Here is a 6000-nt window from a genome sequence, read left to right as displayed (position 1 = left end):
GGGTTGGTCGGTGGGGATGGGGGGAGGGGAGTGGGGGATGGGTGAGACAGTGGGTGGGGTATGGGTGTGAGTGTGGGTGGGGTTGGGAATGGGAGGGAGGGGAGTGGGGTATGGGTGAGAGAGTGGGTGGGGTTGGGGGTGGGAGGGAGGGGAGTGGGGTATGGGTGAGAGAGTGGGTGGGGTTGGGGGTGGGAGGGAGGGGAGTGGGGTATGGGTGAGAGAGTGGGTGGGGTTGGGGGTGGGAGGGAGGGGAGTGGGGTATGGGTGAGAGAGGGGGTATGGGTGAGAGAGTGTATGGGGTCGGGGGTGGGAGGGAGGGGAGAGGGGTATGGGTGAGAGAGTGGGTGGGGTTGGGGGTGGGAGGGAGGGGAGAGGGGTATGGGTGAGAGAGTGGGTGGGGTTGGGGTGGGAGGGAGGGGAGTGGGGTATGGGTGAGAGAGTGGGTGGGGTATGGGTGAGAGAGTGGGTGGGGTATGGGTGAGAGAGTGGGTGGGGTTGGGGTGGGAGGGAGGGGAGTGGGGTATTGGTGAGAGAGTGGGTATGGTTGGGGGTGGGAGGGAGGGGAGTGGGGTATGGGTGAGAGAGTGGGTGGGGTTGGGGGTGGGAGGGAGGGGAGTGGGGTATGGGTGAGAGAGTGGGTGGGTTGGGGGTAGGAGGGAGGGGAGTGGGGTATGGGTGAGAGAGTGGGTGGGGTTGGGGGTGGGAGGGAGGGGAGTGGTGTATGGGTGAGAGAGTGAGTGGGGTTGGGGGTGGGAGGGAGGGGAGTGGGGTATGGTTGAGAGAGTGGGTGGGGTTGGGGGTGGGAGGGAGGGGAGTGGGGTATGGTTGAGAGAGTGGGTATGGTTGAGAGAGTGGGTGGGGTTGGGGGTGGGAGGGAGGGGAGTGGGGTATGGGTGAGAGAGTGGGTGGGGTTGGGGGTGGGAGGGAGGGGAGTGGGGTATGGGTGAGAGAGTGGGTGGGGTTGGGGGTGGGAGGGAGTGGGTGGGGTTGGGGGTGGGAGGGACTGGGTGGGGTTGGGGATGGGAGAGAGTGGGTGGGGTTGGGGGTGGGAGAGAGTGGGTTGAGTTGGGGGTGGGAGAGAGTGGGTGGGGTTGGGGGTGGGAGAGAGTGGGTGGGGTTGGGGATGGGAGAGAGTGGGTGGGGTAGGGGGTGGGAGAGAGTGGGTGGGGTGGAGGATGGGAGAGAGTGGGGGGGTGGGAGAGAGTGGGGGGCGTCGGGGGTGGGAGAGAGTGGGTGAGGTTGGGGGTGAGAGAGAGTGGGTGGTGTTGGGGGTGGGAGGGAGGGGAGTGGGGTATGGGTGTGAGTGTGGATGGGGTTGGGGGTGGGAGGGAGGGGAGTGGGGTATGGGTGTGAGTGTGGATGGGGTTGGGGGTGGGAGGGAGGGGAGTGGGGTATGGGTGTGAGTGTGGATGGGGTTGGGGGTGGGAGGGAGGGGAGTGGGGTATGGGTGTGAGTGTGGATGGGGTTGGTGGTGGGAGGGAGGGGAGTGGGCTATGGGTACGAGTGTGGATGGGGTTGGGGGTGGGAGGGAGGGGAGTGGGCTATGGGTATGAGTGTGGATGGGGTTGGGGTTGGGAGGGAGGGGAGTGGGGTATGGGTGAGAGAGGGGGTATGGGTGAGAGAGTGGGTGAGAGTGGGTGGGGTCGGGGGTGGGAGGGAGGGGAGTGGGGTATGGGTGAGAGAGTGGGTGGGGTTGGGGGTGGGAGGGAGGGGAGTGGGGTATGGGTATGAGTGTGGATGGGGTTGGGGGTGGGAGGGACAGGAGGGGAGTGGTGTATGGGTATGAGTGTGGATGGGGTTGGAGGTGGGAGGGAGGGGAGTGGTGTATGGGTATGAGTGTGGATGGGGTTGGGGGTGGGAGGGAGGGGAGTGGTGTATGGGTATGAGTGTGGATGGGGTTGGGGGTGGGAGGGAGGGGAGTGGGGTATGGGTGAGAGTGTGGATGGGGTTGGGGTTGGGAGGGAGGGGTGTGGGTTAAGGGTGAGAGAGTGGGTGGGGTTTCGGGGTGGGAGAGAGGGGAGAGGGGTATGGGTGAGAGAGTGGGTGGGGTTTCAGGGTGGGAGGGAGGGGAGAGGGGTATGGGTGAGAGAGTGGGTGGGGTTGGGGTGGGAGGGAGGGGAGAGGGGTATGGGTGAGAGAGTGGGTGGGGTTGGGGTGGGAGGGAGGGGAGAGGGGTATGGGTGAGAGAGTGGGTGGGGTTGGGGTGGGAGGGAGGGGAGAGGGGTATGGGTGAGAGAGTGGGTGGGGTTGGGGTGGGAGGGAGGGGAGAGGGGTATGGGTGAGAGAGTGGGTGGGGTTGGGGTGGGAGGGAGGGGAGAGGGGTATGGGTGAGAGAGTGGGTTGGGTTGGGGGTGGGAGGGAGGGGAGAGGGGTATGGGTGAGAGAGTGGGTGGGGTTGGGGGTGGGAGGGAGGGGATTGGTGTATGGGTGAGAGAGTGGGAGGGGTATGGGTGAGAGAGTGGGTGGGGTATGGGGTGGGAGGGAGGGGAGTGGGGTATGGGTGAGAGAGTGGGTGGGGTTGGGGGTGGGAGGGAGGGGAGTGGGGTATGGGTGAGAGAGTGGGTATGGTTGGGGGTGGGAGGGAGGGGAGTGGGGTATGGGTGAGAGAGTGGGTGGGGTTGGGGGTGGGAGGGAGGGGAGTGGGGTATGGGTGAGAGAGTGGGTGGGGTTGGGGGTGGGAGGGAGTGGAGTTGGGTATGGGTGAGAGAGTGGGTGGGGTTGGGGGTGGGAGGGAGGGGAGTGGGGTATGGGTGAGAGAGTGGGTGTGGTTGGGGGTGGGAGGGAGGGGAGTGGGGTATGGGTGAGAGTGGGTGGGGTTGGGGGTGGGAGGGAGTGGGTGGGGTTGGGGGTGGGAGGGAGTGGGTGGGGTTGGGGTGGGAGAGAGTGGGTGGGGTTGGGGGTGGGAGAGAGTGGGTGGGGTTGGGGGTGGGAGAGAGTGGGTGGGGTTGGGGGTGGGAGAGAGTGGGTGGGGTTGGGGGTGGGAGAGAGTGGGTGGGGTTGGGGGTGGGAGAGAGTGGGTGAGGTTGGGGGTGGGAGAGAGTGGGTGGGGTTGGGGATGGGAGAGAGTGGGTGGGGTTGGGGATGGGAGAGAGTGGGTAGGGTTGGGGATGGGAGAGAGTGGGTGGGGTTGTGGGTGGGAGAGTGGGTGGGGTTGTGGGTGGGAGAGTGGGTGGGGTTCGGGGTGGGAGAAAGTGGGTGGGGTAGGGGGTGGGAGAGAGTGGGTGGGGTGGAGGATGGGAGAGAGTGGGCGGGTGGGAGAGAGTGGGGGGGTGGGATAGAGTGGGTGAGGTTGGGGGTGAGAGAGAGTGGGTGGGGTTGGGGGTGAGAGAGAGTGGGTGGGGTTGGGGGTGGGAGGGAGGGGAGAGGGGTATGGGTGAGAGAGGGTGTGGGATTGGGGGTGAGAGAGGGGGTGGGATTGGGGGTGAGAGAGGGGGTGGGATTGGGGATGAGAGGGAGGGGAGTGGGGTATGGGTGAGAGAGTGGGTGGGGTATGGGTGTGAGTGTGGGTGGGGTTAGGGGGGACGGGAGTGGGGTATGGGTGAGAGAGTGGTTGGGGCATGGGTGAGAGAGTGGGTGGGGTATGGGTGAGAGAGTGGGTGGGGTTGGGGATGGGAGGGAGGGGAGTGGGGCATGGGTGAGAGAGTGGGTGGGGTATGGGTGAGAGAGTGGGTGGGGTTGGGGATGGGAGGGAGGGGAGTGGGGTATGGGTGAGAGAGTGGGTGGAGTTGGGGGTGGGAGGGAGGGGAGTGGGGTATGGGTGAGAGAGTGGGTGGGGTATGGGTGAGAGAGTGGGTGGGGTCTGGGGTGGGAGGGAGGGGAGTGGGGTATGGGTGAGAGAGTGGGTGGGGTCTGGGGTGGGAGGGAGGGGAGTGGGGTATGGGTGAGAGAGTGGGTGGGGTATGGGTGAGAGAGTGGGTGGGGTCTGGGGTGGGAGGGAGGGGAGTGGGGTATGGGTGAGAGAGTGGGTGGGGTCTGGGGTGGGAGGGAGGGGAGTGGGGTATGGGTGAGAGAGTGGGTGGGGTATGGGTGAGAGAGTGGGTGGGGTCTGGGGTGGGAGGGAGGGGAGTGGGGTATGGGTGAGAGAGGGGGGGGGTCTGGGGTGGGAGGGAGGGGAGTGGGGTATGGGTGAGAGAGTGGGTGGGGTTGGGGGTGAGAGAGGGGGTGGTGTTGGGGGTGAGAGAGGGGGTGGGGTTGGGGATGAGAGGGAGGGGAGTGGGGTATGGGTGAGAGAGTGGGTGGGGTTGGGGGTGAGAGAGGGGGTGGGGTTGGGGATGAGAGGGAGGGGAGTGGGGTATGGGTGAGAGAGTGGGTGGGGTTTGGAGGGAGGGGAGTGGGGTATGGGTGTGAGTGTGGGTGGGGTTGGGGGGGACGGGATTGGGGTATGGGTGAGAGAGTGGGTGGGGTTTGGAGGGAGGGGAGTGGGGTATGGGTGTGAGTGTGGGTGGGGTTGGGGGGGACGGGATTGGGGTATGGGTGAGAGAGTGGGTGTGGTTGGGTGAGAGTGTGGGTGGGGTTGGGGTTGTGATGGGGTGGAGGGGAGTGGGGTATTGGTGGGTTTGGTGGGGAGGGGGTGTGTGCGCGAGTGAGAACTTCTGTGGGGGAGAATGGGATGGGGGCGTGGGCGTTCGTGTGAGGTGGAGGTTAATGCGGGCCGTGGGGGACAGGATTGGATGAGCGTTGAGCTTCGTCACTGAGGTTGCTGGGGCGACCCCGTTGCCATGGAGCCAACAGGCCCGCGCGGGTCGGACGCGGCGTGACGTGACGTGCCGCCCCTGCGCTGCGTCTTTGGGAAACCCCGCGTGGCGCTGGCGGACTGGATGGAACCTGCGCCATTTTGTTGTGGTTTTGAGCGGTCGAGGTCGCTTGTTTGTTCATGTGTTCGTGAGAGGAAAAGAAAGTACACGTACACACACAAAACACACATTTGTAGCATTTGTTTAACTCAAACATCGTTGATGTTTTAAAGAAAACCATTTTAAAAAACTTCTTTGCCTCGCAGATCCGTTTTTAATATATATATATATCTAAAAAGAGCGAGGCCTAAGGGCGGAAGACGATCCGGGCAGCAAGGCCTGAGTACCGAGGATTAAGAGGAAAACATTCAACTTCAGGCCGAACAAAAAGGCTTCTAACGTTCAGATTCGACCGATTAAGGCACCCTATCATTTTAAGGTAACTATTTTTTCTCCCGTCTACGGTTTTTGTTAGCCGACCTTCCCTGAGACCGCGTGTTATTTCAACGGTTATGGAACAGGCCTCGGTTGAATCGACAAGGAAAACCAAACTATTTTTAAATATCTTACGGTTATGCCACCTCAACCGTGATTTTACTGGTCACATTTTTAACCGACAAGTAGCTCTACCACGGAATAGACGAAGTTATGCAATAAATTAGGGCGGGAGTCGCTTTCTCCACGTCTCAACGCGATCTTGTTAATGCGCAATAAGTTTTGATTCCACCCCCCCCCCCCTTGCCACTTGGAATTTAATCCGCCTGCTAAGCAATGTGCATTGTATCGGACAACAGATTTAAATCATTTATCGTCATAAATGAAGTCATTTAAGGTCGAGAGTTCCTCGGGATATCGAATGCCCCCAACGTAATTGAGTGGTCACGCCTGAAAAAAAGTGTGATTAAATACTTTTGGGTCGGGGAGAGGGGGAGAAGATTAAGGCAATGATAAGGTAACTCTTGCGAATAGCAAAACACTCTCCTTGAATAGCTGTTTGACGATCTGGAACAGCTACAAGTTTAAGTAGTCCTGTTATGCAACCTTTCCTCAGCATAAATGACGATTTAGATTAACACATTTGAGGAAATCAACTCCAGTTTTTGTTTTAGCTTCTGAAGGATTTAAAGCTATTCCACAGAATATCAAATTATACAAACATACTTATTGAACATTATGCAAGATCACCACCTCAATTTTGTGATGTGTCCCTGTTATAAGTGGTGTTAGAACTTTTTAGACTGGAGATGATTTTGTTAAAAGTCATTTT

General features: G+C 60.9%; 1 protein-coding gene across 3 annotated transcripts in view; it reads left to right on the top strand.

Moving 5' to 3' along the window:
- Positions 1-4835: 4835 nt before the first annotated feature.
- Positions 4836-6000, top strand: part of rbm39a (RNA binding motif protein 39a) — a 46297-nt gene continuing 45132 nt past the window's right edge. For all 3 annotated transcript variants that reach the window (XM_087994738.1, XM_087994734.1, XM_087994737.1), the window contains exon 1: positions 4836-5172. The gene's annotated coding sequence lies outside the window, so the exon portion shown is untranslated. The remainder of the gene's footprint in view (positions 5173-6000) is intronic.

The sequence above is a fragment of the Chiloscyllium plagiosum genome, unplaced genomic scaffold (assembly GCF_037043375.1).
Source record: "Chiloscyllium plagiosum isolate Xiang-an unplaced genomic scaffold, Cpla_swu_hap1 HiC_scaffold_15, whole genome shotgun sequence".
NCBI lineage: Eukaryota > Metazoa > Chordata > Chondrichthyes > Orectolobiformes > Hemiscylliidae > Chiloscyllium > Chiloscyllium plagiosum.
The sequence above is the reverse complement of the archived record's forward strand: the minus strand, read 5'-3'. Positions and strand labels throughout refer to the sequence as shown.